Below are 26,138 nucleotides of genomic sequence, written 5' to 3' on the forward strand. Positions count from 1 at the left end.
TAATGGCTTGGGGAAAAGCTGAGTGCTAGAATGTGTGCCTAATTAACCTGCTATTTAGGTGGCATAGCTGGAGATGCCTGTGTCAGATCTTCTTGCATTCTTTGCATGCCTGCCTGCCTTCCCCACCCCTCTTCCTCCCCCCAGTCCTGCCTCAGTAGGAACCTCGTGCAGCAGAAAGGAAAAGCCAGCATTTTGGCCAAGTCCAGCCACCACACTGCTAAACTTATACAGTTTGTTGGATCCTGGTGGAGTCACTGGGTTATGTCTTTTTTCTTTATGAAGTTGTTAGTCACGGTCTCTCGTGGGCTAAGGAGCCAAGCTAGTTCCCTGGCTTTAGCTTTGTTTGGTGAAGTTTATACACCTGGTTTCTAGGTGGCTGAATCGCCTCCTGAGATGAAGTCACGAGTGCCTGGCCTCTAGGGAGAGGGAAGAGTGCGTGTTCTGTTTTCCTAACCTGGCCATTCGACAATCTGCGTGACTGTGCTTTGAAACACAGCTCTGTGGATGGATGATGTTGTGTGCTCTGGCATCTGTGCAATAAATGTTGGGTGGGGTAGAATAGCTCCACATCCTTCGTGTGCTGCTGTAAATAAGACCCTTGCTGTCTGTCATTGGCTGGGTCCCTAATGTGACATTAATAAGGAGTCGAGCCCTGGCTGAATACTTGGATTCCAGCAGAGGCTGCACGTCAGACTTGCCCTTGTTTCAGTTCCTCTGCAAATGAGACCCTCACCCAAATAGCATAATGGGGAAACCACTCCGAGATGGATAAAACTTCTGTGATAAAGGGGGAATACAAAGGGGCTAAATTACTCTGGGGCAAGCCCTGTGGAATTCCACCAAGGATGAATTTGGCCTTAGACATGAGGCCTTGAGATTCCACCTGTCCTTAAGAAAGGGACTGCATCTCACTCTCAAGCTCTTTCTAGATATATAAATAAGCTGTATATTTATATAGCATTCCCTGTTAGGAGCTCTGCTGGTCAGTAGAATCCATGTTGCGGGACAGTGGAATTTCCAGGGCTAGGCGCTTAGAACAGCTGGAAAAACGTGATGGTTTGTAGCTGGAAATATAATGTTGCATTGGGTCTGGAAGGCTTTGGTTCTCTGTTCTTTCTGGCCAGGGCTGCGTATGGGTAGTGGCTAGAGCAGTACGAAAGCAAATTGGATTATCAGTTGTGCAAATTGGATGGCCTAATCTGTGTGGTGGTTTACGTGTGTCTTTGGTAATTGCTCACGTTTAAGACCAGTCGAGTTGGCTGGCGTGGTGCATTAGTATAGGGGGTGTAGAACTGGAGTTGGTGAAGGGCGCTGGATTGATTATGGTAGAGACAGAATCCCTATCTCTACCCAGTCCTGGCCTTCGAAAAATAACATTGTTTGGCAATCCTGTTCAGATGCTTTCGATCCAAGGAGGCTCTCAAAGCACTAATATGTTTGGAAGATTAGGCCATGTTTACTAGTGGGGGAACTGAGGCACAGAGCAGGGATGTGACTTGCCCGGGTCATGCAGCGGAGCCAGACGTCCTGATTCCCAGTCCTGTGGCTCACCCGCCTTCCTCTTCAGACACTGCAGCAATCCTGAACTAATCTGTTGCAGCTTTTAGCGTTGGGAAAAACGTGTGTGTGATCACACACAGAGAAATGATTTGCTTAGCGTGTGTCCCCACCTCCCTTTTCCTCGTCTCATTCACAGCAACACTTGCGTGGGTGGTATCTGAAATAACCTCTTTAAACCTGCATTTCTTTGGTTTCATGCCAAATGACGACTGGGGCTCTGTAGTGGGGCAGTCGCCCCAACCCCTGAGAAGAGGGCTGGAACAGGCCTTTTGAGGCTGCGCAGACTGGCAGCCAATCATTAAAGGCCTGTAGAGGGCCAATCAGGGGAAGGAAGAGGCAGCCAATCAGGGCTGGGTGAGGCCCTATATAAAGGCGGCCTAGCAGAGAAGAAGGTGGTCTCTCCCTGACTAGCAAGGGAGCGAGCACCTTGGACAGAGCAGTGCTGGGCAGGCTCGGGGGGGGGGGGGGGAGCAGGAGAGAGCTCCAGCCCCGTTACCTCCCAGGCTGGAGACCCTACTACAAAGGGCCGAGAAGGTGCACAGGGCCAAAGGGGAACTGGCCCAAGGAAGAATAGGTGGACAAGAGGGGAATGAAGGAGGGCAGAAAGAGGCTGCCTCTAGAGGGTCCCTGAGCTGGGACCCAGAGTAGTGGGTGGGCCTGGGTCCCCTCCCCGCCTTACACTGCACCTGGCCACCGAAGACGGTGGCCAGTACAGACTGCAACTTGCCCCTGAGCTAAAGGGCTAGACTTTGGGTTGTGGTTGGCCACTGAGGCAGGTGCGAGTCCCCAAAACTGCTGTTAACCCCCCCCAGAACGGGGCGAGTCGGGAGTAGCGGGCATTGCCGGAGGGCAGTGTCCTAAAGCGGACGCCGCCAAGCGGGGAGCAATGTGGGTCTCAGGGCAGCAGGACGGACAATGAGCAAGACCTCACGCGCTGAGGACGCTCCGCAGCGGTCAAGAGCGAATTCCTGGAGCGACCAGCAGGAGGCGTAAGTGGTGGTGAGTCTTGACCCCATCACAGGCTGCCATAATTTTTTTTTAAATGAAGAATTTGGATCCTTTTGTATATGTGGCAACGGCTACGTAGCAGTACACAGGGGACTGCTTGAACAAGAAGATCTATGAAAGTGTTGCCATTTTATGAATATCTAAGAGAAGTCCTAGTTCTTGTGTGTGTGGTTTTTTTTTTGGCTGCAAATACTTCAGCTGATGATAAAAATGTTGCATACCTTATAAAATCATTCAAAGATGATGCCTTTAAAAACATCTGTGCTAAATAGCTTCCCTGCTGGAAGCATCTTTCTCCTGTGCATCTCCTGTAATGGACTCTCTTGTGGTTGTGGATCATTGTGGGTGGTGGTTCTAATACTCAGGAGGTAGTAATAATACGTAGTTCTTATATAATGCTTTTCATCAGAACTCAAAGACAGGAGCCAAGATGTTAAAAAGTTGCTGGTGAGATTGGCCCGTCCAGCATGAGATGCCATATGGGGGCACTCCTGGGTTCTGTTTCCAGTTTACCCAGTAGGCAATGTCTGTACTGGAGATGGAGGTGTAATTTCCCACATGGGTGGACATCCTCCTGATATCTCTGATTGAGCTCGTGTGCTAAAAATAGAAATTATAGCCGTGGCGGGGCGAGAGGCAAGCTGCCCTGGATACGACTCCATCCGAGACACGTTCTTGTGGAGCAAGCCCCTCCCACCATTTGTCCCATCATGCCTCCACTGCTATTTTGTAGCATGTTGGCTCAGTTAGAGCTAGCTCAGGTATGTCTGCCCAAGCTGGCACAGAGTACCTGAGTTCAAAAAAGCATTGGATAAGTTCACGGAGGATAGGTCCATCCAGGGGTATTAGCCAGGATAGCTATGGCTCTGACTGTCAGATGCTGGGAATGGACGACAGGGGATGGGATCACTTGATGATTGCCCTGTTCTGTTCATTTCCTCCTGAAGCATTTGGGGGTATGAACAGACGGGATGCTGGGCTAGATGGATCCTTGGCCTGACCCAGTGTGGCAGTTCTTATGTCTACAATGGTGCTGGAGAAACATGTGCATTGTGACACTCCCGTCGCTGTGCCTCAGTTTCCGTGTTGTAAAAGGGCTCCCTACGTACTTCCTGCAGAATGGATGGTGATGGGGTTTAGAACATACTTGCTAAAGTGCTTTGGGAAAGCAAAGTGTTTTCAGGTTGGAGGATATTTGTCTGTGTGGTTAGAATGTGTACAACATGGTTAACTGTGAGCATGCCTGTTACCTTTGCCTGCCTTTATCTATGCTCCTGGCACTTCACTGCCAAAAGCAAGGGGTGACTGTAGACTTGCCTGGAAGCTGATAGGTATAAATTCCAGTGACCCTGCACGTTGAACATACTGCATGAAGCCTGCACTTCGCGGGTGTAGTCCCTTGCGCCAAAACCTCTTAAAGCTTTGAATCCAAAACGCTCCATGGGAGACCTTGAAAAATGCAGCACCTGACTGAATTGCTTTGACTGTGTTTTCAGCTTATCTGCTCCTACTGTGACAGTGGGATGGATCGCTATCGCATGGAAAACCAGCTGAGAGAGTAAAGCGTGGTGGTGGGGGGGGGTAACTCTGTTTTATTTATTTTTTTGGAGTTGGAGCAGTGGCTCTTACCTTTTCATAGAAAGTGATTTGTGTTTATTTTGTATCCCAAATCACTTCACTAACCATAACTTTAACTCTGTTAACAGTATTATTTGCCATGGTTATTTATTGAGTCCTGGTCTGCATTAGGACACTAGGTCGGTATAATTACATTGCTCGGGGGGGGGTGAGAAATCCACACCGCAACTGACACAGTTCAACCAACCTAGCTTCTGGTGTAGACAGCGCCAGGTCGATCGGGTTGAGCCCCCATTTATGCCACGAATGTAAAGCGGATATCCGAGGAGCTGCAGGGCTCTACTGGGAATGACGGCGGCAAACGCAGCCGCACATTGGGTTTCCACTCGCAGGAGCCAGCAGCCCTCGTGGGCAGCGTCTCTGACGTGGCTGTACCGCCCCCAGCCGTGCCCACTGGGGTAGGCGCCAGGCTCAGCGGCAGCTGTCCCTGGTTGCGCTACTCCAGGAGCATGCAAGCCGCTGGGGCTGGGGTCGGTACGGCCATGCCAGAGGAGCTGCCTGAGCGGGGACTGTGAGCAGGTTTCAGGGGGTCTGCCAAAATAAACCAGCAAGCAGGGCTGGTGTTAGGCTCGCAGGGGCCCAGGACAGAAATTCGAAGCCCGAGTAACTTAGCTTTGCACGGCCCCCTGTGGTGTGGGGCCCTGGGCAATTGCCCTGCTTGCTACCCCCTTAACACCAGCCCTGGCTTGTAATCTACTAGATATGCAGAAGAACAGTTGTTGTGGGCCATGCAACTTTTATAGGGGGCCTCAAAAAAAAAGTTGAGAACCCCAGTCGTAGACAACAGGAGATGCAGAGTAGCAGGCTCTTGTGCCAGTGGGGTGAGTATGTTGAGGGACAGAGAAGAGGTCCGTGCTGGGTGCATACAGAGAATGAGGATGTGCGTAAAGAAATGAGAATTTGGAGCAAGTCGGTGGAGGACTTTAATTACAGAGAGCAATTTTTGAACTTGATTCTGAGATGGGTGGGGGGCATTGGTGGGGAGGGATTTAAGGATAATGGTCTAAGCTGATATGCTCATGCTTTGGGAATACATGTGAGAAGGCCAGCAGCAGCCTTTGGTCATGCTGGCGTCTGGGAAGCTGACTTTGAAAGCCTTGGAGAAGGGAGCGAGTTAGATCTTTGGGACAATGACTGTCATTTACCATATGTTTGTACAGAACTTAGCGCGGTGGGACCCTGAGCCTGCTGATTTGTAAAGGTTTAAAAGAAAATGGCCCTGTGGTAAGTCAAGAAGCGAGGCAGGCTCTGATGAGGCCTTCAGCAGCAATGAGTCACGGCCCTGGTGACTCTGCATGGGTGCCATGCTCCGATACCAATGGGGGGGGGGCATCTTCTGCCTTTAACGAGGTGCCAATAAACAGACTTGCAGCTGGGGAAGGAAGAGGGGTCTGTCTCGAATGGCATTTGGGGGAGTGATGGAACCAGTTGACGGTTTGACTGGCGTGGCAGAAGATTCCAGCCATAGACATTCATGCTCACGCAGAGCAGTGCTTTTTTGCGGGGGGTGGAGACGAGACTGTTGCCTTGCAGTTTATTACATCATTCTGGAGACCTTAAAATTCCCCCCACCCCACCCCCCCGGTCAAGCTCCAATATACGCATGCAACTTACTGAGCCGTCTTGAGGCTAGCAGTTCCCCCCGGCTTACATTAAGACCTGCCTTGCTAAGTGTGCCACCCTTTTGAAATGGGGAAATATGGCGTCGGATTCTAGTCGCTCATTGGTGCGAGTTCGTTGGTGTCCCTGGAGTTATTTGGATTTACAGCACTGCAAGCGAGAGGAGAGTTCGCTCCACAATGGTATAGAAGGGGCAATCGGAGGAGGAAACCACACGTCTGCATTTCTTCAGTAAAGGAGTCGCGTTGTTTTAAAAGCACTAGCGTTTAGAAGTACAGTCTACTGACAGATTACATTAAAATCCTCATTACAGCATGTTCGCCTTTGAGGCTGCTGGGAGTGTAGGATTGATTATGCATGAATGAAAGGGACTTTGACTTAATTTGTGATTTCCTCCTTGCCTCGCCCCCCCCCCCTTAGTTTCTGTTCCCAGTGGTAGTTTCCAGGCTGACAGGACCTCTCAGTGAAGTCCTGGGTGGATGTGCATGGGGTTTTTTTCTTTTCCCCCTTGTTGGTGTTGGTGTCTCTCTGAATGAAACTTGGGCTACTAAAAGAAAGGAAAAGGTTGGCTCTAGAAATAATCGGCTACAATATATCCCTTCCTCCACAGCCATCTAGAAGGAATGAGAAGCATAGCGTTTTGCACTGGGAAGGCTTGGGTTATCGTGGGCAGGGGGGTGGGGCTTTTCTCCTGGCTCAGGTGATGGTAATGGCCGTTTAAAGGTATTCATTGCTACAAACTGCAGACTGATGCTACACACCATAATTCCAAAGACGGTCTCTACTCTGGAGAGTTTACAGTTCACAGAATGATAGATTTTTTTTTTTTTTTTTAAGGCAGAGGGAGGGGACTGTTGGGATCATCTGATTTGACCTTCTGCACAGCACAAGCCATAGAACCTCACAAAACAATTCCTGACTTTTGATGGAGCTCGAGCATGTCTATTAGAAAGACATCCAGCCTTGAGTTAAAGATTCCAAGTGGTTGGGTTCTCCACCACGTCCCTAGGCAACTTGTTCCAATGGTTAACTACCCAGACTGTTAAACTGCATGTTCTTTTTAAGAACTGTTTATTAAGAAGTTTTAACAAGTTTACAAATCCTTGCCATGTAAATATTAGAAACAGAACCCTTGTTACAGCTGTTAGCTTTTGTTTTGAAGAGACAGGAATATAGTCATTTTTCTGTTTATCTCGGTGTTACTCATGCCATAAAATGGCATCATTACAACACGTCTCATTTCTAGTGATGTTTATTAAATTGGGTGAAACTTTTGTACACACATCTAACAGACCAGGCATGTCTATCAAATGTTAGTATTCAGTGAAGTTGGACGGGTGCATTGTTTTTGGGGGTGGTTTTTTACAGGTGAATGTACTTTGAGTATTGAATTAAAGGTAATCAAATATCTGCCCTCTGTCGGTTTTGTTGATGCACCTTATTTCTGATCTGAGTTATTCAGCTTTCAACAACTGGGTCTCATTCCGCCTTTTTCTGCTAGATTAAAAGAGCTATCAGAAATCTCTTCCCCGATAGGTACATGTAGACCGTGATCAAGCCCCTTCTTAGTCTTCTCGTGGATAAACTAAATAGATTGAGCTTCTTGAGCCTCTCGTGGTAACACATGTTTTTTCAGACCTTGAATTATTCTTGTAGCTCTATTCTGAACCCATTCCAGTTTTTGTCCTTGTGTTGTCAAGCTGTAAGTGACTTGCCAGGAAGTCTTTGGCAGAGCAGAGATTTGAACCCAGGTCACTTCAGTCATATCTGTTGAGGTTCAGTGCTTATGGAAATCAAGTCACATACCGGAATGCACATTTAGGAACCTGACTTTAGGCACCCAAGTATGAAAACTTGGCCTCTTATAAATACAGGTCAGTTTCCAAAAGTGCATAAAGAAAAGGGGTACTTGTGGCACCTTAGAGACTAACCAATTTATTTGAGCATAAGCTTTCATGAGCTACAGCTCAGAAGTGAGCTGTAGCTCACGAAAGCTTATGCTCAAATAAATTGGTTAGTCTCTAAGGTGCCACAAGTCCTCCTTTTCTTTTTGCGAAAACAGACTAACAGGGCTGCTACTCTGAAACCTGTCAAAAGTGCATAGTATCTTTGAACCCTTCCATTTTTGGGAGTCCAACTTGAAATGCTTTAAAGGGTCTGGATTTTCAGAAAACTTTCTGCTCCAACCCTTTAAAACTCAGGCACCTTTCAGGTGTGTCAAGCTGAACGTCCAGAAACTTGAAGCCTCTTTAAACCACTAGTCCTTTTTGGAAAAATCTTGGCCAATGTAGTAATTATCCAGTTTGATTAGGTGAAATGCAGCAAGAAACCTGAAGCTTCCCAAAACTTTGTGCTAGTCAAATGCTTTGAACAGAGTTTACAACAGCAAGGGTGTTTTATCTAGTTTGCCTTCAGAATGTAGCTGTATATAAACAACCCAGTAATCCTCTAATTAAGCTTCTTTGGAATATTAAATAAACTCGTAAACGTTTTTTAAAAACAAAATTGAATGCAGGTGTCCTCTTAAGCACTGGAAGAGACTTGGAAATGTGCAGCAGAGGCTATGCTGGGTGTCTTTGGTTTCAGAGGCTTGTCTTACCAGCCATGTAAAAGTTATTAAGGTAGCCTGGGAAGAACACACCACTCCACTGCAGCCTTCTAGGGTTTAAATACATCAGCTTCATTTAGCCCTGAGCATTGTGTAGTAATAATTTTGACTGGATCCACGCTTAATGTGACTGCCTGAATTATTTTCTAGAGCCTTGAGGTGCAACCTGTCACCCTTCCCTCTCCCTGGTAGTTAGTCTGCTATTACAATACTGGCTCCATGGTATTCGAAAGATTAGGAATTTTACATCAGCTAGTTGGGGGGTGAGGGGGAGACATTGCTCAGGTATAATGGGGGGGGGGGGGTTGATGTTAAAAGGGGAAGAGGTAGGCGTTATTAATTAAAAGAAAATAGACTGTTTTTTTTACTGCTGTCCAATAATGTGAAAGGGTCATGTGACTGGAAATAATGGACAGAAAACGATGAATAAATAAAAGGGGAAAATTCCTCTAGGCAGGGTGTAGCGAGTCTGAATCCACTGCGAGAAGGAGGTAGTAATGCCCAGTGGAGAGAAGCCCTGGAACAGGAGTCAGAAATCCTGGATTCTGTTCCCAGCTGTGTCCTTGACTTATGCTGTGACCTTGGGCAAGCCACCTTACCTTCCTGTGCCTCTAGTCTTTTATCTCTGTACAGTGAGGATTGCCAACCACTTAAAATAAGATGAATGAATGAATAAATATGGCTATCTATGGTTTATAAATTGGTGCAAAAGCATTAATGCCTCATCCATACGTATAAAAAGACCTTGGAATGCAAAACTTGATCGTGTTAATACTGATAGTGTCACTCTTGTATCTTATTTCAGCCTTGCAAAATTATCATGAAAATGTACACTGCTGACACAAAATCCAGTTGCCTGCTTTTACAACAATGATGAAGAAACCCCCAAATATTACTCGCTTCAGTGAAGTGAGGGAATGCAATTTTGCAAGGTTGCTTTGTGCGTATCTGTTGGGGGAAGCAGGGGGAAGCGAATACATTTTTAAAATATCCAGCTGCAGTATTTATATTTATCTTTGGGAACCAAGATAAGGGGAATTGGAGCTCCTGCTTCAGGGTATATATTTGAGTGTCTCCAGGGAATGGAAGGAATCTTCCCACCTCTGTGCAGTATTGTCAAGTGCTATTTTAAGAAACGGGCTAAATATCGGGAAAGATTTCCTGGGAGATGAGAGATGTTCAGAGTAGTTTCCTTAGGGCAAGTAGCTGAAGCCCCAAGGCTTAGGTCACTTAAAAGCATTCTGGGTGCGTGCTGGAAAATAGAATGCACTCCTGACCCCCTTTTTGACAACAAAAATTACTGCATGACCTCAGGAGGGGGACCAAAGCCTAAGCCCATCTGAGCCCTACTGCCCTTGGCCAGGAGGGGTGGGGGTGGGGCGGTGGTCAGAGCTGAAGCCATTGGGCTTTGGCTTTGGCCCTGGGCAGTGGGGTTTGGGCTTCGGTCCCAGGCCCCAGCAAGTCTAACCCACAGTTTGAAAACCCCTGGTTTAGATGTGACTCAATCACTTTTCTTTATCTCTAAAGCTTGTGAATGGATCAGGTGTGTTACAGCTTTTATTTTTTTACCATGAGGTGTTGGCCAGCAGCCTGGATTTGACAGCCTAATTGCAAAGCTTGTATGCTTTGCAAACTTCGAAAAAACAACAAACAGAAAAAACCCCAAGGTCTTGCACACATGAGCAAACACTGTGGTGGTCTGGCTGTTTCTTAGGAAATGACTGATTCTTCTTTGAATAACGTCCCCATGGGAGAGTCCCACGTCTGTCAGAAGTGCAACTTCTGCCTGGCTCTCAAGTCTATGGTAAGGAAGAACAGGGAGATTAAACTCCGATGGAGTGCTCCCTTTGGTCAGCTGCTGATTCGGGTCAGGAGACTGCCACCACAACCACCCACCTCCTTTCCAGACCAGCACCCCTTTCACCTTGGCACAGGCTTCCCTCAAGAAAGGGAGGTTGTTGGAGGCTTCAGAGAAGACTTCCAAAAAAGAGGAGCACGGTCTCTCATCTCAGGGTGCCTGCTCTGAAAAAGCCCAGGCCCATTGCAAGATCTATGGTCTCTGCAGCCTCAACCTCTTGGCTCATTACTATTGAATTAAAGGTGCTGGTAGAGCCCAAAAGCCCTGAGCTCGAGGGAGAGACGTGGCTCCAACAGGACTTCGGTGTTTAGGACAGCAAGTATGAGCATCCAGTCTGGTACCGGATGGCTCAGTCCTGCCTTTGGCACCTACCCGCTCGGTCCTGAGCAAGCTACCCCAGCGCTCCAGCAGCCGGGCTCGGGCAGCGATTTAAAGGGCCTGGGGCTCCACTGCGGTAGCCCCAGGGCTCCTAGCCGCCTCTGCCATTGGTAGCTCCAGGGGTAATTTAAAGGCCCCGGGGCTCGCAGCCACAGCCACGCCCCCGCTCAGGACTCTGGTGTAACGTAGCCCTTTAAGTTACTTTCACCCTTGGGCACAGGGCACGTGCACGGTCCGAGTGAGTACTGGTAATGGACAAATCTCCTCCAATCTCGGGCTCGAGAGGGGTGTGCACCCCCAGTGTGGAGTGCTCCTAGAGATGCCCGTCGCAAAGAACCACAGTTACCGCACAAAGCGAGTAACCGCTTTTCGGGGTTGGCAGTCACTTCCCTGTGCATGACACCTCTCGAGTTAAAATATTACTCCTGATCCGAAAGTGCTGGAGGAAAGTTGCTTTTCTGATGCAGTAACCAGACACGAAGGTCTCCAATCCTTTTTTCCCCAAATATCTCACACTTTTGGGTGGTTGATACTGACTGTTTCTAGCATGTTTTATCTAAGGATCTCAAAGTTTATTACAAATAGTAGCCCTTTGAGTTAGAGCCATATTCATCCTGTTTTATACAACAGGAAACAAAAGCCCAGAAGTCTGATGACTTGGCTGAGGTCACACAGTGAGTCAGTGGTAGAACCAAGAATTGGCACTGGAAGTCCTTTGTCTCTACCAGCATTGTTTAAATGTTGAGTGACCCTATGACAAACACAACCAGATCGTAGGCGTGTGGTTAGACATAAATGTGGAAAGGTGAAGTCTAAGGCCAGGTCTATACTACTATGTACTTTGGGATAACTTACATCACTCAGGAGTATGAATAAACCAGCCCCCTGAGCAACGTATGCTCCTGGGGGAATTCTGCACCAAAAAATTAAAAATTCTGTACACAATATTTGTCAATAAATAAATGCAGTGGCTTCAGCACGGCAGGGGGGGAGCACAGGCCACTAGCTGCACGAAGGTGGGAGATCACCCTGCAGCACCCGCACCCCCTGGGACACGGACTTAGCGGTGCGGCTGCACCCGACCCTGACGTAGCACAAGGCCTGGGCCTTCCCCAGAAACACCCTGGGGGCATGCCCCTCTGCGCCAGGTGTGGGGCAGGCTCAACCAGGCAGGATCTAAGTGTGGAGGGCCTCTGGGGGCGAGGGGATCCAGGTGTAGGGTGAGAGGATTCCGTATGGGACAATCTGGGTGCAGACGCTCCGTGGGGGATCTAGGTAGGGGGCGGGAATCTGGATGCACAGAGGCTCACAGGGGGTGGGGTGCATTTTCCAGGTGCAGAGGCAATGGAATTGCAGGGGCTTCCAAGAGGAGGGGTCTGGGAGTGTGGGTCTCAGCAAGGGGCTCCGAGTGCTGGGGGAGTGGGGCTTGATGGGGTAGGGGTCTGGGTGAAGCTAGTTGATGGTCAGTGGCATGGGGGTCTGGATGTGGGGGCTTGGTGATGCAAGAGTTGGGAGTTAAGTGCAGGGAGCTCAGTGGGAGACGGTCTTGGTGCAGGGGGTCTCCAGATGCAGGGGTTGAAGTTCGATGGGGCAGGGTTTGGGTGTGGAGGGCTAGGAGGGTTCTGGATGTACCAGGTGAGGCTTGGCAGGGGTGTCTGGGTATGGGAGGTCCAGATGCACGGGGGTTGGGTGGATGGGGGAACAGCTGTCCATACAGTGACCCGCTCCCCCCACAGCTAAGGAGTAGTGGGGGCAGGAAGCAGGGGAGGATGCTGAGCTTCCTGCAGCTGGGAGAGGTTTCTGGGGTTGGGTGTGACACAGCCCCAGCCAGCCCTTGCAGGAGAAGAGGGAAGTCCCGGCCTTTCCTGCCTCCAGCCCAGCCGGGATTAGCAGCTGATCCTGGCTCAGGGTAGGAGCCACTGGCTGGGGTGTCCCCAGCCCCATGGTGATTTACCTCTCCACCAGCTGCTCCGGGTGCCTGAAATGATGTACCTGGACTGGTAGGGAGTGGTGTGTGACTGCTCTTGCAGCTTCCCTGTCAGAAACTCGCTTTTCTGCAGGGAAGCAAAGACCTCTGTGGGGGACATGAATTCTGCACACACGCAGTGGTGCAAAATTCCCCCCAGGGTAAATGTAAGTTACACCAACCTAAGTGCCGGTGTGACCAGCGCTATGTCAGCCGGAGAGCTTCTCTCGCTGACATAGCTACTGCCTCTCATGGAGGTGGATTTATTATGCAGATGGGAGAGCTCTCTCTCGTCAGCATAGAGCATCTTCACCAGACATGCTAGAGCGGAGCAGCTGTACTGGTCCTCGCTTCTAGTGTAGACTAGCCCTAAATCAAAAGGAAAGGCTTTCTCTATCCCAGCGTGTCTGGACACGCTCCAAAAGGCCCAGCTGATTTGCTTAGTCATTCTTCAGCCTTAATTGAGGGTGAAGACTTAATGGCAGGTTTCTACTCCTGGGTTTCTCTGGTTTTGGTACCTCCCCCTTTTTGTTACCTGACTTGAAAAGAGGCAGGGCTAGCATCAGAACAGGTTTCCCACACAGAAGCAATGTCCTTGATCTGCATGTGAGTCACTTGTGAAATCCTTTACTCCCCAGAGCTGTTTTATAGAGGAGGGAGCAGCGCGCACGCTCCTCGGCTCCAGGAGTGTGAGCACCTGAGCTGTGCTGTGCAGCCGAGTGCACTTTATACAGGCTCTTCGCTGCCACTATTTTACTGGGGATTCACAACAAGAAATGTGACATTCTCATTCTCTGGAAGCCTGTAGGTTCGGGAAGACCCAACAGTTCCTGTCTCTGTACACAGTCCAACAATTCAGACAGCCGCAGTGGATTGCATCAGAGCGGATCGCTTGGGGGAACTCTGTGTGTTAATGCGAAGCACTCCAGAAAGGGGCTTGTGTCTTTTCTGAGAGTCAGCAAGAAGCTTAGTTATTTAGCAGAGCAGGAGGCTGTGGAGATGATCTTTGCCCACAGGGAAAACTGAGCGACTAGTTGTCCAGAAAGCAACAGGAAAGTGAAATCAGTGCACATTGCCAGATGACCCCAAAACAAGCTCTCAGTTAATAAGCCACGGTGCTAGCTGTTACAAGTCCCCATAGTACAGCGTTGCTTTTTGCTGTCAGTTTGTGGTTTGCCAGAGCTAATGAGACTAACGAAGCGTAGCGTTTTATGTAGCTCTTTAAAATATTTTCCCTTTCATCTGAGGATCTGAAAGTGCTGCAAATATCTATCCAGTCTCTTGCAATGCCCTTCTCAAGCCTTTTAGAAATCACCCCTAGGTAGTCTTATGTCAGAGTGGGGTGATTTCTCAAGCCTTTTCTACGCTGGCAAAATCCTCAAGTGTGGATGCAGTTATATCCATGTGAAAGTGCCGATACAGCTTAGGTTGGTTCGGGGAACCGGCATAAGCTGTACCGGTATAAACACTTTGATGCTGATATAACTGTATCCACCCTAGGGCTTCTACCAGCATAGCTGTGTCAGTAAAATCACCCCTCTCTGACGTAGCCATGCTAATGAAACGGGTCGGTATAGACCATGCTTCAGTATAACTAGGACTTGGAGTAGGTAAGGCAGCGCTATGCTTTTCAGCGGGGGAAAATGAGACACAGAGGAGGTGTTGCAACGAGTCGGGAAGAGAGCTGAGATAGGAACCTGGAAACTCCTGATGCCCTGCCCCTTTGGCCATATGCCACATGATGTTCACTTCCGCCCCATGTCAAAGGAGGCCAAGTACCGAGCCTAAATTAATTTATTGTCCTGTTTGTTTGTGTTTTTTTTAAAACCCGTAAGTCCTCCTGAAGTCATTTTCCCTTTAGATTTGTCCACGGAGGATTCGATTGCTGTTTCTGGCTGCTGATAAAGTAAAGCTTTTTTTTTTAAAATACATCCCCAGGTCTGCATGCGTCTTTGGAGAGAGTTAGAAGCATACTTGCTACAGGCTCCAGCTTGTCAAAATCAGCAGGCTGTTGTGCACAAAAGTTCTGTGCAAGCATATTCCCAACGCTCTTGGGGCACGAACGATGGCATTAATGTCTCCTCGTGCGAGACTGATGACCTCTTCAGTCAGGGTTGTATTCTCATGTGGGACATCATGGCTGTATAGGGGACCCATAGAGCAACCTCGGCAGATTGCTCAACCTCCGCTGGCAACATGGGGAGCATCCATATGAGTTATATGGTGCATGGCCTGTTGTAAGCTCGCATGGACAGATCTGAATGCTGCTGGCTCTGCGCTGAGCTAAGCGCTCGCCGGTCCCTACTGTAATGCCCTCGTGCATAGTAGCACTTTCCATCAAAGGATCTCAAAGCACTTCACAAACGTGAAACCTCACTAGCCCCCTTTGAGATTGGGGGTGGGGGGAGTATTCTCTTCATCCCAATTGCAGCCTTTGGCTGCTACCCTAATATAAATATTCACCAGAAGCAATTTTACAGAAGGGAAATTGAAGGCAAAGAGACAAAGTGAATTGCCAAGGGCAGCGCTGCTGCAATGTTGTGTAGATCTGCTTTGAGCAGCATGGTGGTCAAAATGCTGGTGACTACCTGTGCCCCCTTTTTTCACTTCCTGCCTGGGGATATTGGGTTGTGAAATTATCTGGGAGGATCACTTAAACGGTAATCCTTTTGATATTGTGATGCATCATTTAGGTCTCCACTGTGCACCCTTTGAGACAATTGCCAGTTAATTGCTGTAGCCACTAGCCCACACTTATGAACACCTGCAAAATCTGAATGCCTTCTCCTCACAGAAACTTCTGTGACGATGGGTCTCCTTGGTGTATCATAGCACAACCGGAGCGCAGGCTCTTGAATTCTTGGAGTTCCTAGCTCCGCTTCCATCTCTTTGTTCCCAAGTTTATCTGTCTATGGCTTGGATCTTAGCCAGGATAGGTGCGGGCGCTCCTGGGATGGGAGATACCCAAAGAAATACCAGGCTTCTACTGAATTGCCAGCAGCTATTTCTCCACGAGTACTGAGCCATTGTGATGCTAAGGGACACCCTGCTGCTGGAAGTGTCCTCATGGCTGCCATGGCCCTCACAACTCAAATATTTGCTGATGAATGTAATTGAAGGCAAGGGAGGGAGCAATGGATTGGGGCTTTGACTCTAATGAGGGCATCTAGTGTTGGTTTAAACACCAAGTTTAAAAAACCAGCTAACGTTAAGGCCAGAATTTACCAGCCGATATGCAGACTGTCTGATTAAGAAGCCAACTAGTCAGTTATCAATCTCTGCAATTACAAAGCAAACACGTACCACTTGGTAGGAAAGACTTTAGCAAAGGATCATATTAATAAAAAATCAAGACCGCAAAGCTTTGTATGTGAGGAGCAGAGTCTGAGATAACGAGCCTTATTAGCAACCCCAGGCTGAGGCCAAATGATATTACGATCGTTACATAAATTGTGGTCCCAAGACTAAGGCTGTGTCTACACTAGAGACTGCACAGCTGCATCTGTGCCACTGTAAGGTCTTCCGTGTAGCCGCTCAATTAGACCACCCCCAACGAGCAGCGGTAGCTACGTCCGCGGGAGAGCATCCCATGCCAGTATTGGTCTGTCCACACCGGTACTTCTATCAGTCGGGAGTGTTGGGGGGAAGAAACGTTTTACTGTCAAAAGTTAGTGTGGACACGTGCTATCTTGCGGCACAGAAAGTATGGAATCTTTATAATATCTGCATTCTCTTTGGACTGACGTATATAGTTCTGATTTGCAAAACGCATCATTAGCGGGGTGAGAGTAAAGTGGAGTCTGATTAAGCCATGCTGGCGATGTTTTTATACATTATTAGCGAGTAGGACATTGGACTAGGTCAATTCTCTCCCTAGTTCTGCGGCTTATTGGCTATCTGACCACGGGCAAGGCACTTTCCCTCTTTGTGCCCCTGTTTCCTCTCCCGCCCCTTGTTAAGACGTAAAAGGAATTCTCCGAGTGTGTTCCTAAACACAGCCGGTGCTGGGGCAGTGGTCATGCAAGTGTCCCTCCTGTGTACACACCAGCATACTTAAGTGCTGAACACAGGTTGTCCCCCTCCCTGTGCCTTTCAGCTTAGGTCTCTTTCTCCTGAGAGCGCCAGCAGAAGGGTCCTTTCTAATGGTGGCTTTGGGCTAGCCATCCAGGGATGTAAGTTGGATCTTGGGAGAGGTTGTGCTTGGGTGGCTAGCCTGTGGTGCTGTGGCCATCCCTGTTACTTGTCGTGCTTCTCTTGAGTAGTGTGTACATCTACCTGAGCTGGGAATGACAGCTCCCAGCTGCAGTATACGTATTCTTATGGACAATGGACACCTGTCGTTTAAGAAATAGGCCCAAACCCACCTGTTTCCTTCATGTCTGCATATGAACAGCCATTAGACTGCAACAACTTCCAGTCCCTGCTGATCCTTGCTGCATTTGATTTTGTAACCTAGATAAGAAAGGGATCGATGTCCCCTTGCTTTCCTGACACTTCTAGATCCCTGCTTGTACAGTGCCAGCAGCCTTCCTGAAATACACGTTCATTCTTGGAGTATTCGGAGACTGCTAGAGCTTAAGCACATCTTCCTTACACCTCATCCTGCCGGGAGATGCTCTCTCAAAAATAACCTGTTCAAATGTCCCTGGCTTTTAAGTCTCTCAAGCTCCACAAGTAATGCCAGACTAGATTGGCTCATAGTGGGTTGTTTTCCCTCTCACTCTTGAAGTGCAGGAGTTTTGGCTTTCATTGGAAAATGATTTTTCTTGGATCCCTCCCATCTTTCCAGTGTGATTCTGGGAATGCTTCCAAGTAATAGTTAAACAGTCCAGTGGTGGTGTGGCTGTTGATGTATCAAAATATAATAAGAGGAAAATTAACATAAATGGGAAGGGAACTGTCAACTTGCAAATCATGACAGATGATTAATTTGCCTAAATACATGTTCCCCATTTTAAAAAAAAACAACAACAAACTTCTGGGTTTTTTTTGTTCTTTTTTAACATAAAAAGATCCAGCCCTTGTAGGCTACAAGTTTTGGATGTTGTCTAGTATTCAAAATACGGTTTATTTTCAGTTTATCAAATGCAATTGTCTGATTTAAGCTGCCTTAAAAATGTCATTTTTGTTGTTGAGATGGGACTGGAGCACCACTGAATAAGACTTTTTTTCACATTTGTACTGAAACAGTCCTGCTGGGTTTGCTGTTCAGGATTTCCTTAGAGTTCATTTTGTGCTGATAAGACCTCAGTGCTGCCATTCCCACCCCCCACCCCTTTTCTGGACTTTCTAATGCATTTGAGGGAGGGTGGGGAATTGAAAGCTTAAACTCCTGCATATTGCAGTGATTCTCTCAGATGTGTTTAGCTACATGGATGGCTTGCACAGATGGACACAATGAATTTGCAGTGCTAAAGAAATGTCCAGGTTTTGTTTACAGGATACACCAGCTAATTGGGCCAATCCAGGGGCATTTCCTGTTAGCTCAAACATTTAAAAAAACAAAACAACCCAACAAAAAAAAAACCTGAATATGGACACAGACCTCATAACATTGAAACATTTTAATATTGGAAGCCTTGCATATAGGCTTAGAGCCAGACCTGGTAAGGACTCAAGCAGTTTTAGCCTCCCTGTCCCCACTAAATCAATGGAAACAGGGTACTCACCACCTCATAGGATTGGCCAATTAGAGTGGCAGACAATGTCATTCTTGGTTTACTTTCTGTGTGCCAAGGACAGATGGGCAGAAAGAAGCTTTAGACAACCATGAGATCAAAGGCCAAGTGTTAGGGAAGTTTATTAAATATGGACTCTAAATTTCCTGGTTTTTGGAGGGGGTTTAATTCACCTTGTTGGTAATCTGGCCTAGGTTTTATCATTTAAGCATCTTAACTTTGGGTTCCATCTTTTTCTTATTTTAAGATCATAAGCTAAAATCTGTGTAGAACTTCATTAAGGCCTTGTTTACACTTAGCTATGTCAGCAAACCCTCTTAGTTTAGATTCCGTTTACACTGGTGAGGATTTCAATGCTGGTATAACTTTGTCTACACTAAGGTAGTTGCCTGCATGACTTTATCAGCAAAGGATAGCACACCTAACCAACAGCTATGCCAGCAAAACTTGTAAGTGTAGACCAGATCTAAGGGAGAGTTGAACTCCCTGAGGAAAGAAAGGAGTATGCTCTAATCCAGAGGTTTCCAAACCAAGCTCCCTGGTGATACTGGCTGGTTGTGGGGTCCCAAGCGGTAGTGTTGCCTACCGGATCGAGCATTGGACTGGGACCCAGGAGACATAGGTTCTGTTCATGGCTGTGCCACAGACCTGCTGGGTGACCTTGGGCAAGTCACTTCCCTTTTCTGTGCCTCAGTTTCCCCATCTGTAAAATTAAGGTGATGGTACTTGACTCCCGTTTAAAGCACCCTGAGACCTATGGATTAAAAGTGCTATAAAAAGAGCAATTTGGCAGTGGTGTCTTTTACAAACCTAAAAATACAATAGACATCCTTCCATGGAAGCAAGTGCAGTAATTGCAACAGAGATATTATGCTCCTGAGTAGAGGCACAGGGAGTCTGCTGTCCTGTACAGGAAGGCGGTTGGCCGTGGAATAATCTCGTACTAATGTGTGGTGGTCCAGGCTGCTGGAGCGGTACTGCCAATCCCCCATGTGTTCAAATCTCACGGGTCTGACTTAATTTACTTGGCTTGATTTTGTTTGCTCTTTGCTTTCTGGTGTTGAGGTCTCTAGGGGTCAGGTTTTTCAAGCTTTGCTCCTTAACCATGAGGGTTGCTTGGTTGTTCTCTTCCCCGCCCCCCCCCCCCCCCATCCCGTTGAAAGCTGTGATTCTTAGGCACTCCAGGAGCTGGGGCATTGAGGGAAAAATGCATAAAATAGCAAGGGTTTGGAACATTGCTGCGTAGACTATTTGGGAACCCCTTGCTCTGAATCAAACTGGGGTTTCTGGCTTCTGTTCCCAGACCATCCTCTGATTTCTTAGGGTACTGAATAAGATAGGTATTCATAGATACTAGTATGGAAGGGACAAACCACTTTGCAGTTGTGTGGCTCAGTTTCCCTTTCTCTCAAATATCTAAAATCCCTCTCTGTGGGTGTTATGAGGCTTTAATGATTGATGCTGATAAAGTCTTTTGAGATCAGGTGAAAAGTGGTAGAGGTGCCATAGGGTTGGTTTTGTAAAAGTGTCAAGGACTGACCTGTGTGGCTGCTGAGTTTATTGCTCGGGGTGGGGGTGGGGGGGGAAGGGGAAGGTCCTTTAGAATTGCTGTTTTTGTAAGCCAGTTGTTATGGGGGTCCATTTGCCGAGTAGGGAAATACCCCACTAGTGACAGCTCTTGGGCGAGCAGCTGCTTGCGGTGCTGATGGGGGGAACCTGCCAGCTTTTCCTGGAGGAATTTTTCCCCTTTTGTGTTTTCAAGCTGACCCTACATTGGGTTGCTCTATCCTCTTCCCTCCCTCCTTCCTCCTCTTTTGATCCTGATCCACTGACTGGAGCACTTGACTGGCTGCTTTGTTTCAAACGTTGCTGTTTCATTGGCTGCAGGCTCAAATCTTCTTGCGTTCTTGCTCCAGTTCTTGTTGGCTTTGCTTTTTAACCCTTGCCCTTCCAAATCCAGCGGACAGGGGGATGTGGGAGTCCAGCTGACCTTTTTATTTTATTAAGCTATCACTCTTCCTGATTTCTACCGGATCTGGATGTGCTTTCAGTCCCAGATAGTTAGGGGTTTTTTTTGTTTAAAAACCCTGTTAAATTGCTACCTGTCAGGTTATTGCATAGTAAAACGACCGTAATTAATGCCTGGAACATGTAGGAAGGTTGTCAAGGCCTGAGATAAAACATGACTTGTTTTGTTTTCTGTTAACCTGAAGGGAGAGTTTCCAATTTTGAGAGGTGGCTGGCGTTCAGTTACGCGGGTTGTCGTTGGTATTGGAAGCCATTCTCCCTTTGCACTCTGGTTCCTTGTGCGAAGGAGTTAATGCTACTCTAGTTCTCTGATTTTTTTTGCCTTAGGTTCAGTTTCTGTTGCTGGCAGCCTGGTGAAGTGTAACTGCAAGATGAGAAAGGGAAGGAAAGTCCGGTTTCATTGTGTCCATTGCAGGGAACAGACTCCCTGGGCTGAGAAATAGGCACTCTTATTTCGTTGCTATGGGGAGCTGCCCATTCCTCTCCTCTGATAAGAGGGGGTGGGACTGCAGAATAAGAGTGGAAAGTGAGAACCTGTGGGGGGTGAGGGACTGGAGGAAATACCGTGTTAATAAAACCCCATTCCACACACTCTGTGCGCGCACAGATCATATCGTGTAACTGTGTGACTGGACGAAAGGGGTGAGGTGGGTTAAATATAATACCTGTGGCTTCTTTTAATAAAATCTTGTTAGGTAGGAGAGCTAGAGGTAACTGGGGAGCTCTACCATTAGAGGGATTTCGGGTGGGGGTGAGGTGGAGGATCAGATCACATCTAAGTCTTCTCACTTTTTGATTGCTCCTACAGCAGTCGCTGACAACCTGTGGTCACAGACCTCAGGGGGGTCCATGGATGCTGTTGAAGGGGTCTGGGAAAGACTTAGACTAGAAACTGACCAAACAGAGTACACGCAGGCAGGCAGGTAGGCAGGCAGGGCTGCCACTTGGGGTGGGTGTCTTTGGGTTGAAAAGGTGGCTTGAGGGGCTGGTCTTGACCACTGTTCCCTCTAAGCTGTGCGCGTGTGCCCACGCACACAGATCCTAAACCCCATGCACACGGTGAAACACCGCACGCACAGAAATTTGCACAGAAACCCAAAAATTTGCACAGAAGAAATTTTTTGCGCACACAGTCCCTCAAAAATTAGAGGGAACATTGGTCTTGGCTGACTCATTACACCAGCTACTGTCGTGATGGGTGCGCTATTAAATACCGAAAGTTGGTCTAATAAAAGAGATTATCTCATCCACCTCCTCTCTCATAAATCGGAACACACACAACCCCTAAGGTCTAGCAGAGAAACACAATCCCAGCTGCTCCTTCCCTGTCCTCTACTCCCAATGCAGCAGCTCGCTTGCCAAGAAGTAGGTGGTGCTATGCCTTCCCCCCCACCCCCCCACCATACACACTCCCTGATCCCCAGTGCAGACCAATTGCCACTGATGTGGGGGGAGGCGCCTCACAGTTAGCAACGTCAGAAATCTGGGTCTTGCTGAAACTGACGCCATGCATGCAAGCAAGCTGAGGTCAGGAGCAGCTGAGTTAGCGACTAAACCACCAGCCTCCTTCTCTATCAAGGAACAGAGCAAAGAAGGAAATCTAATCCCCTCTGGAGGGGGGGGGAGGAATTGGTTATTTTTATCAACCTTTTTTTCCCCCCGGCATTATTTTTTCCTGTGCTCTGAGTTAGGGCTCTTCCTGTGCCCCCGGCTCGTTAGCAGAAGGATGGTGAAGGTGAGTGGTTTGCTGCCTGGTTGCTTTATGCTGAGTTCAACACAGGGCGTTTTTTGGAAGGGAGAGTTGACTCTGAACTGTCTCCTGCCTGATTGGAGCTGGGGGCGGCCGTGTTTCAAAAGCTTGGAAGAACAAGGAGAGTCTCCCCGCCTTGAAGACAGGAGAAATGGACACCTGTTAACAAGCTGGCTTTTGGGAGGTGGGTGGGGGACTTTCCAAAGGGAATATGGCACTTGTATCTGTCCCTTTTTTCTGCAGAATATATTTCCTGTCTGGGATGTGGGTGCGGGTTCCGTTTTCTTCCATGCTAAAGTAAAAAAAAGAACAAAACAAAAACCACCTGTGCCTTACTTTTGTGACAATCTGAGCTGCCCAGGTGTTTGCGTTTTTTTTTGTTATCCCTGATAAAATTGGGGATGGCTGGGGAAAGTTTTCCCTTTCGTGTCCCCTCCTCAACAGCAGAGGTAAAACAAGAGCTGACTGTCTGTCTGATACAGGGCAAGCGTTTGAACTTTAAAAATGAACCCTCCAGTATGCACACTGCATTCAGTTCCAGCTGCAACCTGCTTTTAGGATGATTGTCTAGGAAGGCTTGCTCGTATGTCTGAGTCAATGATGGGAAAAATTTAGTGACTGTTCTTGGGATCAGATTTTTTTTTATGTGGATGTCACAAAACATCAGCCTATCGCCATCAGTTGATGGTGATCTTTGGGATCAACAGAGAAGAGGAGTTTTGGGAGTGGTATGTTTTGGGAGCATTGGGTGAAATTTGTGAAAAGGGGGCTTTGAGATCCTTGGATGAAAGACTACAGATGATCAAAGTGTGGTTATCTTTGTTCTGAGACCCTTCATTTTTGTCTGTATTCGCAAAAAGAAAAGGAGGACTTGTGGCAGCTTAGAGACTAACCAATTTATTTGCGCATAAGCTTTTGTGAGCTACAGCTGATGAAGTGAGCTGTAGCTCAGGAAAGCTTATGCTCAAATAAATTGGTTAGTCTCTAAGGTGCCACAAGTACTCCTTTTCTTTCATTTTTGTCATTACTCTCCAGAAAAAATATTTTTTTGCCTGCAGCATAATACAGTTTGAATGCCATTGAACTTAAGTAGACTGATATTTGGAGTGAAAATTCCAGGAGCAAACTCAAGACAACTGGGTAGATCTTTTTCATGCCAAACTCCTTCTGTGGTTATTAAATATTCTTATGCAGCCTCTTCATATAAGGTTGATATGTTATGGTTTGCCCTGAATTACCTTGCTGCTCTGTGAAGAAATAACTTTCCCTTCTAAACATGGTTTTGAAATAAAATTTTGCTGACTCTCAGATCAGGGAAAAGGGGTGGCCTGTTTGAAGTGTCATCCCAGTTTTACTCTGCGGACAGTCGGTTTACAGAAGGCCGTGTCTCAGAACTGATTAGCTCAGTGGTTCTCAAACTTTTGTACTGGTGAACCCTTTCACACGGCAAGCCGCTGAGTGCAACCCCCCCTCATAAATTAAAAAAAATGTTTTTATATATTTTAACACCATTATAAATGCTGGATGCAAAGCGGGGTTTGGGGTGGAGGCTGACCGCTCGTGACCCCCCATGTAATAACCTCATGATCCCCAGTTTGAGACCCCCTGGATTAGCTGCTTAAGGACTGTAGAATGGGTCCTGAATCTTCAAAGTAACCCTCAATGTAGTGACAGTCTTGCAAGGACTTGGATGCCAGGGCTTTTGGACAGCTGCGTTGATGGGTATTTAAGATTTAGTTAAATTGTTGATAATGCATAGCTTTTATAGCACTTTTCATCAGCAGATTTCAAAGTGCTTTGCAAAGGAGGCCGATACCATTATCCCAATCTTACAAATGGGGAAACTGAGGCACTGAGGGGTGAAGTGACTTGCCCAACATCACCCAGCAAGCCAGTAGAACCACTGGGAACGGAACTCAGGTCCCCAGAGTGACAGTCAAATGCTAACAAGGCCGCATTGTGTATGTTTTCCTCTTCAGCTTTTGGTAGAAGGGAGGTGGGGAGGTGGTATGTGCCTCTGATATAACTTAATTTTTTATTTTGACATGATTTCAGTGAACCTTCTTTGTCCTTGCTATTCGGTCTTATGTAACACACGTTGACTTTGTGTAGAGAAACTTACAAAGGGTTTCCTACCGGTTTAGCTGAGAGCCATAGCGTGGACAAGGTTCTGGAGGTCTTTTTGGTGTGTTTTTTGTATAACATTTAATTAGACAGACTTCTCCACAGGTTTAACTACAGCTAGCTCTGGCCGCTGGAGCTTTGTCTTCTCTGAGGCACCTTCTGTCTATCGCTGGTTCAGCTGACCTGATATTGTGCCTGGTAGGATTTCTTGGTAAGCTCAGTGGGGCAGCGATTGTTGGTCTTTTTGTTCTGTGTTTGTCTGGTGCCTACCGCAATGGGGCTCTGGTCCATGATCATCTCTTGGACGTTGCCACAATACAAAGAACTCCTTTTCACAGCCATGAGAAGCAGCAGGAGTGTAGTCACAAGTAAACTGAATTTACCTACTTCTCATTTGGGGCACACGAGGTTTAGTTTAGGTTAGCTTGCCCCTCCCCCCCCCTTTTTTTAAACTACTACGCCATTGAGCTCCGATGTTCTTTTCAGAAAACAGAATGGGTTTAAAAACAGAGGTAAGCGTGCAAATTGCATAACACTGTTTTTTTTTTGTTTTGTTTCCTTTTTGTAGAGGGTCGGGGGGAGCGAGAACTTACTCTGACCAGTGTGCCTTAATCAGGATAATACAGATCTGTTTTTGGAGTCGTTTTTTGAGCTTCATGTTGATCTATGTATAATTTGTCCGTACTTATAGCAGAAAACGTACCTACCAATGTATAAAACCCCAAAGCAGCCTGTTTCTGGGTTATATCTGATCCTGAAGAACCAAGTTTTTTGTCAATCCACTGTTTTTCTTGCAATCAAACTCTCTCTGCCTCTTGATCTTTTTATTTTTTCGGTGAAGGTGGTGGTAAACTCTTAGCCAGGGGCAAAACTCTTGGGTGTATGCTGGCAGGAAGGAGTGCTCTGGCTGGTGTGTTATTTATCCAGGGCTGCTAAAAGTGTTGGTTAATGGCTGACTAATTAAACAAGGCAGAGAGATAAAGGGAATGTGACCTGCATTAGGACAGCAGGCTGCGGAATGTAGCTCTAACTGGAGCACAGTTTGGTATCTAGCAGTGAGCGGGGAACAGCAAGGGGAAAGCTGGCTTCTTGGCAGGGTAGGGGAAAGTTTAGACCAGTTGGGCAAAACGATCATGAAAGTTCAGCCGCTGAGGTACAAAATCTACTTGATGGTGGCAAAGCTAACCTTTTCCCTTGCCTTTTCCAAAAATCACCCTGGATTCATAGATTCCAAGGCCAGAAGGGACCATTGTGGCTATCGCATTTGCCCCAAATAACTCCTAAAACATAATGTTTTAGAAAAAACATGAGGTAGAAGTTTGCAAGGGGAGCGCTTATTCCAAGGTTGAATAATCGGATGGCAGTACCTTATCTTATGGCTCTTAAGAGAGATGCTGATGAAAAGCCCTGTGTAAGAGCGTGGTGGTGGTGGTAATATACTAATATTTCATGTATATATGTAAAAATACATCTCTAGTAAACTCCCATTTACTTCATTGGAAGCAGGCTTAAGCCAAACCCCAGTGCTTTTGAAAATGCTGGCCCAAAAGGATAGTGAATTCCTGCTTTTTCCTCAATAAGGCTCAGATCCTGCTTGTGCTGAGCCTCTTCGTCTCCTGTGGAAATCCTTATGACCCAAGTTTTCAGTCCGGGTAGCTGTGCCATTTGTCTAGGAAGGTTTCTGCTTGTAAAGAGAAACTTGACCAAAGTTTGTAGCAAGAAACTCTCTTGGGGAAGTGAAAGGAGGGTGTGAGGTGATTCCACTTCATTCAGTGCCTAGTTAGAGTCTGAAGATACTGAGTCATTAGGTGGAAGTGGTGTGAAACTGTTAATGCCCTGCAGAAGGAAGGGAGTTTTCCTGAGTGTTACAAAAGCTGACCACATAAAACCAGTGTGACTAATAGGGAGGCATAGTTGTGGGT

At 47.2% G+C, this 26,138-nt stretch overlaps 1 protein-coding gene across 4 annotated transcripts in view; it reads left to right on the forward strand.

Moving 5' to 3' along the window:
- Positions 1-26,138, forward strand: part of PAK4 (p21 (RAC1) activated kinase 4) — an 89,348-nt gene that overhangs the window by 16,084 nt on the left and 47,126 nt on the right. The window contains exon 1 of one of the 4 annotated variants that reach the window (XM_073321956.1): positions 21,763-22,077. The exons of 2 other annotated variants lie outside the window; for them this stretch is intronic. The gene's annotated coding sequence lies outside the window, so the exon portion shown is untranslated. Of the gene's footprint in view, positions 1-21,762; positions 22,078-24,352; positions 24,428-26,138 lie in introns of those variants that run through there. One more of the 4 variants, XM_073321957.1, reaches the window with a different exon arrangement.

Source organism: Lepidochelys kempii, chromosome 23, assembly GCF_965140265.1.
Source record: "Lepidochelys kempii isolate rLepKem1 chromosome 23, rLepKem1.hap2, whole genome shotgun sequence".
Classification (NCBI taxonomy): domain Eukaryota; kingdom Metazoa; phylum Chordata; order Testudines; family Cheloniidae; genus Lepidochelys; species Lepidochelys kempii.